The following is an 11,665-nucleotide window of genomic DNA, read 5'->3' as shown; positions in this document are numbered from 1 at the left end:
TGTTAGCTTTATTGTTGATGTGATCGATAATGCTAATAGTTTTCCTAATATTGAACCACCCCTGCATTGCTGGTATGAATCCTACCTGATCATGATGTATTAATCTCGTGATAAGATGCTGTATTCGTTTTGCTAAAATCTTATTTAAAATTTCTGCATCTATATTCAGTAGGGAAATTGGTCTATAGTTTTCTTTCTCTGTTTTGACTCTTCCTGGTTTGGGTATCAAAATCATATTTGTATCATAGAAAGAATTTGGGAGGACTCCTTCTTCCCCAATTTTCAAAAATGATCTATATAATATTGGAATTAACTGTTCTTTAAATGTTTGATAGAATTCACTTGTGAATCCATCTGGCCCTGGAGATTTTTTCCTAGGGAGTTCATTGATGGCTTGTTCAATTTCTTTTTCTGAGATGGGGTTGTTTAAGTATTTAACGTCCTCTTCTGTTCATCTTGGCAATTTGTATTTTTTAAAATATTCATCCATCTCGTTTAGATTATCAAATTTGTGGGCATAAAGTTGGGCAAAGTAGTTTGTAATTATTTTTTTTAATTTCCTCCTCACTGGAGGTGAGTTCACCCCTTTCATTCTTAATATTAGTAATTTGATTTTCTTCTTTCTTTATTTTAGTCAGATTGACCAAAGGTTTATCAATTTTATTAGTTTTTTTCATAAAACCAACTATTGGTTTTATTTATTAATTCAACAGTTTTCTTAATTTCAATTTTGTTGATCTTTCGTTTCGTTTTCAGTATTTCTAGTTTGGTATTAACTTGGGGATTTTCAATTTGTTCTTTTTCTAGCTTTTTCAACTGTAAGCCCAAATCATTGATCTCCTCTTTCTCTATTTTATTTATCTAAGCATTCAAAGATATAAAATTTCCCCTAATAACTGCTTTTGCAGTATCCCATAAGATTTGGTATGTTGTCTCATTATTGCCATTCTCTTGAATGAAATTGTTCATTGTTTCTATGATTTCTTCTTTAACCTATTCCTTCTTGAGGATTAGATTAATTAGTTTCCAATTGATTTTTGGTTTATATTTCCATGGCCTTTTATTACATGTAATTTTTAATGCATTATGATCTTAAAAGGATGCATTGATTATCTCTACCTTCTGCACTGGATTGTGAGATTTTTATGTCCTAGTACATGATCAATTTTGGTAAATGTTCCATGTACCGCTGAGAAAAAGGTATATTCCTTTCTATTCCCATTCAATTTTCTCCACAGATCTATCATATCTATCTCATCCAGAGTTTTATGTACCTCCTTAACCTCTTTCTTGTTTATTTTGAGGTTAGATTTATCGAGTTCAGAGAGTGAGAGTTTGAGGTCCCCTACTAGTATAGTTTTACTGTCAATATCTTCCTTCAACTTCCCCAACCTCTCCTCTAATAACCTGGATGCTATACCACTTGGAGCATACATGTTTAGTAATGAAATTGCTTGATTGTCTATGGTGCCTTTTAGCAGGATATAGTTTCCATCCTTATCCCTTTTGATTAGATCTATTTCTGCTTTTGCTTTGTCTCAGATTAGGATTGCTACTCCTGCCTGTCTTACATGAGCTGAAGCACAATATATTCTGCTCCATCCTTTGACCTTTATCCTATGTGTATCCCCCCCATTTCAAATGTGTTTCTTATAAGCAGCATATTGTTGGATTGTGGCTTTTAATCCATTCTGCTATCCATCTCTCTTTTATGGGAGAATTCATTCTATTCACATTCATAGTTATGATTACAATCTGTGTATTTCCCTCCATCCTCTTTCCAGCCATTTGTGCTTTTAGCTCTCCCGTCTTCCTTCCCCTCCTCAATAGTATTCACTTTTGACCCCCTCCTCCTGCAGCCTTCCGCTCCTTCTTTTAGCCCCCCTCCCTTTTACTCCCCTTTACTCTTATTGCTTCTTCCCTCCCTTTTAGCCTCCCTCCCCTTTCTTCCCCCTTTCCTTCCTACTATCTATAGGGCTAGCCAGGATTATCTACATAAGTTTATTGTTCCCTCCTTTAAATAAATCAGATGAGAGTACCTCTCAAACAGTTCTCGTCTCCCTCCCCTTTTTCCCTCTACTATACTTTTGTACTTCTTCCTGTGATGTAATTTGCCATTTTTTGCTTCCACCTTTTCATACCTCCTGTTACAATCCCATCTCATACTTAAATCATATTTTTGACATGACATCAATTACTTTATGCCCGTTCCCTCTACATATATCCCTTTTATCATAATAGCTGCACAATTTTCAAGTTTAACAAGTATCAGCTTCTCTTATAGGGAGGTAAACACTTTGCCCTAATTGAGTAACAAGTTTTTGTTTTTATTTTTTTCTGCCCTGTTTACCTTTTTATGATTCTCTTGAGACCTGCATTTGAAGATCGAATTGTCTATTGAGTTCTGGTATTTTGGTCAGGAAGCTCTGGAAATCCCTTATTTCGTTGAATGACTTTCTCCTTGCCTGAAATGTTATGCTGAACTTTGCTGGGTAGTTGATCCTTGGTTGAAGTCCCAACTTCTTTGCCTTATGGAATATTGGGTTCCAATTCTTTCTGTCTTTTAATGTAGAAGCTGCAAGGTCCTGTGTGATCCTGACTGTGTGTCCTTGATATTTGAATTGTTTCTTTCTGGCTGCTTGTAGTATTTTCTCCTTCACTTGATAGCTCTGGAATTTGGCAACGATATTTCTTGGGGTTTTGAGTTTGGGATCCCTTTCAGGAGGAGAACGGTGGTTTCTTTCGATGACTCTTTTGCCCTTTGAATCTAGCACTTCTGAGCAGTTTTCCTTGATGATTTCCTGGAAGATATCGTTCAGACTCTTTTCTTCATCATGGTTTCCTGGCAGACCAATCATTCTTAAATTTTCTCTCCTGGATCTATTTTGCAAGTCAGTTGTTTTTCCAGTTAAATATTTTACATTTTCTTCTATCTTTTCATTCTTTAGATTTTGTTTGACTGATTCTTGCTGCCTCATTGAGTCATTAGTTTCTACTTGTCCAATTCTAATCTTTATCGCATTGTTTTCTTCAGTTAACTTTTGCATCTCCTTTTCCATCTGACCAATTTTTCCCTTTAAGGAGTTATTTTCTCCAGTTAATTTTTGTACTTCTTTTTCCATTCGACCAATTTTCCCAGTTAGGTTTTGTGTTTCTTTTTCCATTTAACCAATTTTCCCAATTAGGTTTTGGGTTTCCTTTTCCGTTTGATTAACTCTTCCTTTTAGGGAATTATTTTCTCCAGTTAATTTTTGAACTTCCTTTTCCATTTGTTCAATTTTCCTTTTCAAAGTGCTGTTCTCATCAGTGAATTCTTTTTTTATAATTTTAAAATCATTGGCCAGTTTTTCTTCTTTTTCCTTCTTCAGTTGTTCCAGGAGAGCTGCTTGTGCTTGCGAGAAGTTCATAGTCCCTTCTGAAGTTTCAGATGGAGGTACAATCTCAGCTCTTACCTCTTTGGTGTTTGTGTTTTGGTCCTTATCCCCATAGAAAGATTCTGTGGTTTTTTCACCTTTTGTCTGCCTTTTCCTGTTCATGATGTTGACTGAGTGTTGTAGCTTCTGGTTCTTTCAGTCAGAAGGTACAGAACTTTGTGTTGAGCTGATGTTTGAAAAAGCTAAAAGCAGGTTTTTGTTTTTTGTTTCCCTGACCAACCCTGGGGTTAGCCTTTTAAGTGTGTGGTATGGGTAGTCTGGACACAGGAGATCTCCTCAGCTGAACTAACGCAAAGGCAAGCTCAGCGGATGGTGATTCCAGCTTCCCTATTGTCTTCCCTTTTCCCCTGGAGGGCTGAGGCACACCTAGATGCTAATGCGTGTTCCCACCCCTCCTCGGGCTCCTCTCCTGGCGCTGAGGCTTGCCTGGGTCCTAGAGCAAGTTTTCTCTGCCCTGGGTTCTCTGTCCTTCCAGTTCACCTCCACCACAGTAGGAGGAATCCCCCTTAGCTATTTTCCTAGCCTCAGGTGTTATGAGACTATTTGCCCCTTCTGCTCTTCCCTCTGATCCAGGATTTTACTGGGGAAATATTTTATGGTTCTTTCATGTTCATTGGGGGGTGAGGGGGGAGGAGAGACCATTTACTGATCACTCTGCCATCCTGGCTCCTCGAAATTCAAGTAGGTGACTTACCAAAGTTTAATCTTCAGGCTGATGGTGTCAGGAACTCCTGTGCTGATATCTGACACTCAGCAGCTCTCACCAGCTTGGTTCAACTTGTCTCCCATTCCGCTGGTTCTGCCCGCCGCTCTCAGGCTTCTTGGATCCCCTCTGCTCCACTGCACTGACTGCACTGTGCTGTGTGCTGGGGACTCACCCCCGTGGAACAGATCCTTCCCTTGGACCTTCCAGGCTAACCTGGGCTGCGAATCCATCACAGTCTATCTCCCACTGGATTCTGCACCTCCAAAATTTGATCAGATTCTCCTTTCAGAGGTATCCAAAGGAGTTTGTCCAGGAGCTTAGGTGAGTCGTTGCTCTCACTCCACCATCTTGGCTCCCCGCCCCTGCTATAAATATTTTTATACTTATTGTACCCTTTCCCATTTTCATGATCTCTTGGGGATGTAAAGGAATTGTATTGGGAGATGTGAAAAGGAGGACACAAAAAAAAATTAATTGGATCTCAAGAAGAGGCGCAAAAATATATTACAGTAGAGGAAAAGAGGAGAGGGAGATGAGTATTGTTTGAGAGGTACTGTCTTCTGATTGGATTCAAGGGGGGGACAAAAAACTTAGTTAAATATAGAAATACAACTGTCTCTATAGACGATTGGAAGGGAAGAGGGAAAGCAAACAGAGGGGAATCTTTCCCATTTTTATGATCTCTTGGAGATACAGTCCTAGAAGTGGTATTGCTGGGTCAATGGGTATACACATTTTGTAGCCCTTTGGGCATAGTTCCAAATAGCTCTCCAGAATGGTTGGATCAGCTCACAGATCCACCAACAATGAATTAGTGTTCCAACTCTCCCACATCTCCTCCAACATTTATCATCATCCAGTTTTGTCATGTTAACCAATCTTATAGGTGTGATGTGGTATCTCAGAGTTGTTTTGATTTGTACCTCTCTAATCAATAGTGATTTAGAGCATTTTTTCATATGACTATAGATAGCTTTAATTTCTTCTTCTGAAAACTGCCTGTTCATATCCTTTGACCATTTGTCAGCTGGGGAATGATTTGTATTTTTGTACATTTAACTCAGTTCTCTCTATATTTTTGAAATGAAAACACCACAGAAACCAGCTGCAAAAATTATTTTCCAGTTTTCCTCTTCCCTCCTAATCTTGGTTGCATTGGGTTTGGTTGTGCAAAAACTTTTCTATTTAATGTAATCAAAATTATCCATTTTGCACTTCATAATGTTTTCTATCTCTTGTTTAGTCAAAAATTCTTCCTTTCTCCATAAAACTGATAAATACACTATTCCAGACTCCAAAGATTTATTTATAGTATCAGTGTTTATACCCAGATCCTGCACCCATTTGGACTTTATTCTTGTGGACAGTGTCAGGCATTGGTGTAGGCCTTGTTTCTGCAACACTGTTATTCAGATTTCCCTGCAATTTTTATTGAACAGTGATTTCTTATTTCTGAAGCTGGAATCCTTGGGTTTATCAAACAGTAGATTGCGATATACGTTGACAGTTGTGTCTTGAACACCTAACCTATTCCACTGATCTACCCTTCTGTTTCTTAGCCAGTTCAAGTATTTTTGATAATTTGTTGCTTTGTAATACAATTTGAGATCGGGTAGGGCTAGACCACCTTCCCTAACATTTCTTTTCATTAGTTCCCTTGATATTCTGGTCCTTTAGTTCTTCCAGATGAATTTTGATATTATTTTTTTCTAACTCTACAAAATAATTATCTGCTAGTTTGACTGGTATGGCACTGAATAAATAAATTAATTTAGGTAGAACTGTCATTTTTATTATGTTGGCTTGTCACACCCATGAGCACCAGATATTTTTCAACCTACTTAGATTTGTCTTTATTTGTGCAAAAACTGTTTTGTAATTGCATTCATATAGCCCCTAAGTTTGTTTTGGCAGATAGACTCCCAAATATTTTATAGTGTCTACCCTAGCTTTAAATAGGATTTATCTTTCCCTCTCTTGCTTTTGGGTTTTGTAAATAACATGAGGAAATATAGAAGATTTATGTGGGTTTATTTTGTAACCTGTAACTTTGCCAAAGTTGTTTATTATTTCATTCTTGGATTCTCTCAGTATATCATCATATCATCTGGAAAGAGGGATAACAATTTCTTCTTTGCATATTCTAATTCCTTCAATTTCTTTTTCTTCTCTTATTGCTACAGCTAGCATTTCTAGAAACAAATTGAATAAGAGTGTTGATAATGGATATCCTTGCTTTACCCCTCCTCTTAATGGAAATGCATCTAGCTTATCCCCATTACATATAATGCTTGCTGAAGGTTTTACATAGACACTGTTTATTACTTTATGGAACGTCCCATTTATTCTTATGTTCTCAATTGTTTTCAATAGGAATGAGTGTTATATTTTTGTCAAAAGCTTTTTCTGCATTTGTTAAGATAATCATGTGGTTCCTCTTAGATTTGTTGTTGACATCATCACCAATGTTAATAGTTTTCCTAATATTGAAGCAGCCCTGCATTCCTGGTATAAATCCTACCTGATCAGTAGGACATAATGTATTATTCTCATAAGTTGCTGTGTTCTTTTATGCTAAAATCTTATTTAAAATTTTTACATCTACATCCATTAGAGAAATTGGTTTATAAATTTCTTTTTCTGTTTTGGCTCTTCCTAGTATAGGTACCAAAATTATATTTGTATCATAAAAAGAATTTTGGAGGAATCTTTCTTCCCCAATTTTCCCAAACAGTCTATATAGTGTTGGAATTAACAGTTCTAAAAATGTTAGGACAGAGCCTAAAATAAGACAGAGCCAAGATGGCAGAGTAGAAAGATGGACATGTAGAAGCTCCCCCACATAGCCCAAAAATACCTAGAAAAAATAACTCTACACAAATTCTAGAGGATCAGAAGCTATAAAACTATAGAGTGGAAGAGATTATCAGTCCAAGAGAGCCTGGAAGGACAAAAGGAAAGGTCTATCACACTGGGCACTGTGAGGAAAGCCATCTAGTGTGGGCTGCATGGGGCAGCAGGGAAAGGATCTGGAGAAGGATTCAGGGAGCCACTGGCAACAACAGTTCCCACATTTCTCAACCCACAAACTTCACAGACAGTTTTAAAGGGTAATGAGAAAGCTCCTTCACCCAGAAGAAAGGAATGTGGTCTGGACTGCTGGCAGCAGCCACTGCAGTAGCAACGTCCATTTTTGGAGCCCTTAGCATAAAGCCCCTGGGGAATTTAAGTAGCTGATCTGAATCTCATCAGTGAGCATGGCCCTCAGGTGAGGAGGGTCTCTGGTGTGGTGGAGCTTGAGGTGCTTTTGGAGAGGGAATTATAGTACTTACAGATTCTGGGGAGAAAAGTTTTGGGTTGCTCCCAGACCAGTGTGCAGACCAAGAGTGAAGAAAGCCCCTCTCCTGTGATCATGCCACCTCAGGGGAACTGAGAACTTAGAGGTTCCTAGAGTATACCCTTCATTTGACAAAGGACTCACAAGTCAAATAACTGACTGGGAAAATGCCCCAAAATAGGGAAAAAGCAAGACGATAGAAGGTTACTTTCTTGGGGAACAGGTATTTTCTTCCACGCTTTCAAGTGAGGAAGAAGAATGCATACCATCAGAGGAAGTCAAGGATTCCAAAACCTCCAAAATAAATATGAAATGGCCGCAGGCAATGCAAGAGCTCAAAAAGGATTCTGAATATCAAGGAAGAGAGATGTAAGAAAAATTGGGAAGAGAAATGATAGTGATGCAAGAAAATCATGAAAAGAGAGTCAAAAGATTGCTAAAGGAGAGCCAAAAATGCTGAAAAAAATAATACATTTTAAAATAGGATAACTCAATTGGCAAAAGAGGAGCAAAAAGACAATGAGGAGAAGAATGCTTTAAAAAGCAGAACTAGTCAAATGGAAAAGGACCTTCAAAAGCTCACTGAAGAAAATAGTTTTTTTAAAAATTAGACTGGAACAAATGGAAGCTTAATGACTTCATGAGAAACCAAGAAATTACAAAACAAACCCAAAGAATGAAAAAATAGAAGTTAATGTGAAATATCTCAGTACAAAAACAACTGACCTGGAAAATAGATTCAGGAGAGACAATTTTAAAATTTTGTGACTCCTTGAAAGCCATGATCAAAAAACAAAATTCAATTTGGTATGAAAATCTACCTTACACTATAGTAAATTGGGGGGGGGGGAGGGACAAATGGAGTGGGGGTGATGATAGAAGGTAGAGCATGTGGGAGGAGGGAGTAATTAAAAGTAAACCCTTTTGTGGTCAAAAGAGAGAAGAGTTTAAATGAGGTCTAGAATAATATGGAGGGAAATATAATTAGTCTTACACAACAAAATTATTTTGGAAGTCTTTTGCCAAACTACACATACATAGCATATATTGAATTGTGTGCCTTCTCTGTGGGGATGGATGGGGAAGGTGGAAGGGAGAGAAGTTAGAACTGAAAGTTTTAGGAGTAAATGTTAAGAATTGTTTTTGCATACAACTGGGAAATAAGAAATACAGGTAATGGGGTATAGAAATCTGTCTTGCCCTACAAGAAAAGAGAGAAGATATGCGTAAACGAAGGGAGAGTTATGATAGAACGGAAGGCATATTGAGGGAAGGGGTAATCAGAATGCAAGATGTTATGAGGCTGGGGAGGGGAGAGATGGGGAGAAAATTTCAAACTCAAAATTTCATGGAAATAACTGTTGAAAACTAAGAATAAATAAAAGGTATCTCCCCTCAAAAATTTTTTTAAAAAATCAGGGTTTTATAGAATTCACTTGTGAATCCATCCAGCCCTGGGAATTTGTTCCTAGGGAGTTTGTTGATGGCTTCTTCAATTTCTTTTTCTGACATTGGGTTAATTAAGTATTCCACTTCCTCTTCTGCTAATCTTGGCAATTTATGTCTTTTAAAATAATTATCCATCTCATTTAGATTGTAGAATTTATGGGCATACAGTTGGGCAAAGTAATTTCTTGTTATAGTTTTAATTTCCTCTTCACTGTAGGTGAGTTCACTCTTTACATTTTTGATATTGGTAATTTGGTTTTCTTCTTTCTTCTTTTCAATCACATTGACCAAAGGTTTATCAATTTTGTTGGTTTTTCATGAAACCAACCCTTAGTTTTATTTATTTATCCAATAGTTTTCTTAATTTCAGTTTAATTAATCTCTCCATTGGTTTTCAGCATTTCTAATTTGGTATTTACTTGGGGATTTTAAATTGATTCTATTTCTAGCTTTTTCAGCTGCATGCACATTTCATTGATATTTTTTCTCTATTTTATTCATGTAGGCTTTCAAAGATGCAAAACTTCCCTTAAGAAATGCTTTTGGAGTATCCCATTAGATTGGGTAGGTTGTCTCATTATTGTCATTCTCTTGAATGAAGTGGTTGATTGTTTCTATGATTTGCTGTTTAACCTACTCATTTAGGATTAGATTGTGTGGTTTCCAATTGGTTTTTAGTTTATGTTTCCATGGCTTTTGATTACATATAAGTTTTATTGCATTGTGATCTGAGAAGGATACATTGATTATCTGTTTTTCTCTACTGGAATGTGAAGTTTTTATGGCCTCGTACATGGTCAGTTTTTGTATATGTGCCATATACTACTGAGACAAAGGTATATTTCTTTCTATCCCCATTCAGTTTTCTCTAGAGATCTATCATATCTATGTTATCAAGAGTTCTGTTCACCTCTTTAACGTCTTTCTTTTTTAATTTGAGTTTAGATTTATCAAGTTCAGAGAGAAGGAGATTGAGGTCCCTTACCAGTATAGTTTAGCTGTCTATTTCTTCCAGTAACTCCTTTAAATTCTCTAAGAATTTGAATGCTGTACTATTTGGAGCATATATGTTTAGTAATGATATTGTTTCATTGTCTAAGGTGCCTTTCAGCAGGGTATGGTTTCCTTCCTTATCTCTTTTCAATAGATCTATTTCTGCTTTTGCTTTGTGTGAGACTAGGATTGCTACCCCTGATTTTTTACATCAGATGAAGCATAACATATTCTGCTTCAACCTTTTACCTTTACCCTGTGTATCCCGTCCTTTCAAATGTGTTTCTTATAAACAACATATTGTTGGATTATGGTTTTTAATTTATTCTGCTCTCCATCTCCATTTTATCTCCCATTCACATTCACAGTTGTGATTACTATCTGTGTCTTTCCCTCCATCCCCTTTCCCCTTGTTTATGCTCTTAGTTCTCCCTTCTCCCTTCCTCTCCACAGTGGAGTTTTAATTTTTGACCATTGCCTCCCTCAGTCTTCACTCCCTTCTTTCAGCCCTCCTTCCTCTTAATCCCTTTTTCCCTTACTATTTCTTCCCTCCCTTTTAGCCGCTCCCATTTCTTTCCCCCTTTCCCTTCTACTGCCTTTAGAGCTAATTGTATTTCTATACTAAATTTGAGTTTTTGTACCCTCCGTGAATCCAGTCAGATGAGAGTACCTCTCAAACAATGCTAATCTCCTTCCCCCTTTCCCTCTACTTTAATGAATTTCTGTGCCTCTTTCTGTGATGAAATTTATTTTTTCCAGCCTTTTCCTTTTCACCTCTCCCATTACAATCCCTTCTCACCCTTAAATCACATTTGTTTTCATTACATCATGTAATTTATACCCACTTTATATCCTTTTTACATTTCATCAGAAGTGTAGAATTCTCAAGATTCACAAGTGTCATCTTCCCTTATAGGGATGTAAACAGTTTTCTCATATTGTGTAACAAGTTTGGTTTTTTTCCCATTTACATTTTTATGCTTCTCTTGAGACCTGTTTTTGAAAGTCAAATTTTGCATTGCATTCTGTCCTTTTCATTGGGAATGTCTGGAAATCACTTATGTCATTGAATGCCCATTTCCTTGTCTGAAGTATTAAGCCTAAATTTGCTGGGTAATTAATTTTTAGTTGTAGTCCCAGCTCCTTTGCCTTATGGAATATCATATTCCACTTCTTCCAGTTTTTTCAATGTAGAAGCTGCAAGATTTTGTGTGATCCTGACTGTAGTTCCTTGATCCTTGAATGTTTTCTTTCTGTCTTCCTGCAGTATTTTCTCCTTCACTTGATAGTTCTGGAATTAGCAGTGATATTCCTTGGTGTTTTTAGTGTGAGGTGCTTTTCAGGAGGTGAACGGTGAATTCTTTCGATGACTATTTTGCCCTTTGGGTCTAAGACTTCTGGCCAATTTTCTTTCCTGATTTCTTGAATGGTATTGCCCAGGCTCTTTTTTTCATCATGACTTTCTGGTAGATCAATAATCCTTAGATTTTTGTCTCCTGGATCTATTTTCCAGTTAGATATTTTACATTTTTTTTTCTAATTTTTCATTCTTTATATTCTGTTTAACTGATTCTTGATGTCTCATGGATTCATGAGCTTCTGCTTTTCAGATTCTATTTTTTAACAAATTGCTTTCTTCAATTAACTTTTTCATCTCCTTTTCCATCTGCCAATTGCTCTTTTTAAGGAGTTATTTTCACCAGTTAAGCTTTGTACTTCCTTTTTCATTTGTCTAATTGTATTTTA

Source organism: Notamacropus eugenii, chromosome 7 (assembly GCF_028372415.1).
Source record: "Notamacropus eugenii isolate mMacEug1 chromosome 7, mMacEug1.pri_v2, whole genome shotgun sequence".
NCBI lineage: Eukaryota > Metazoa > Chordata > Mammalia > Diprotodontia > Macropodidae > Notamacropus > Notamacropus eugenii.
The sequence above is the reverse complement of the archived record's forward strand: the minus strand, read 5'-3'. Positions refer to the sequence as shown.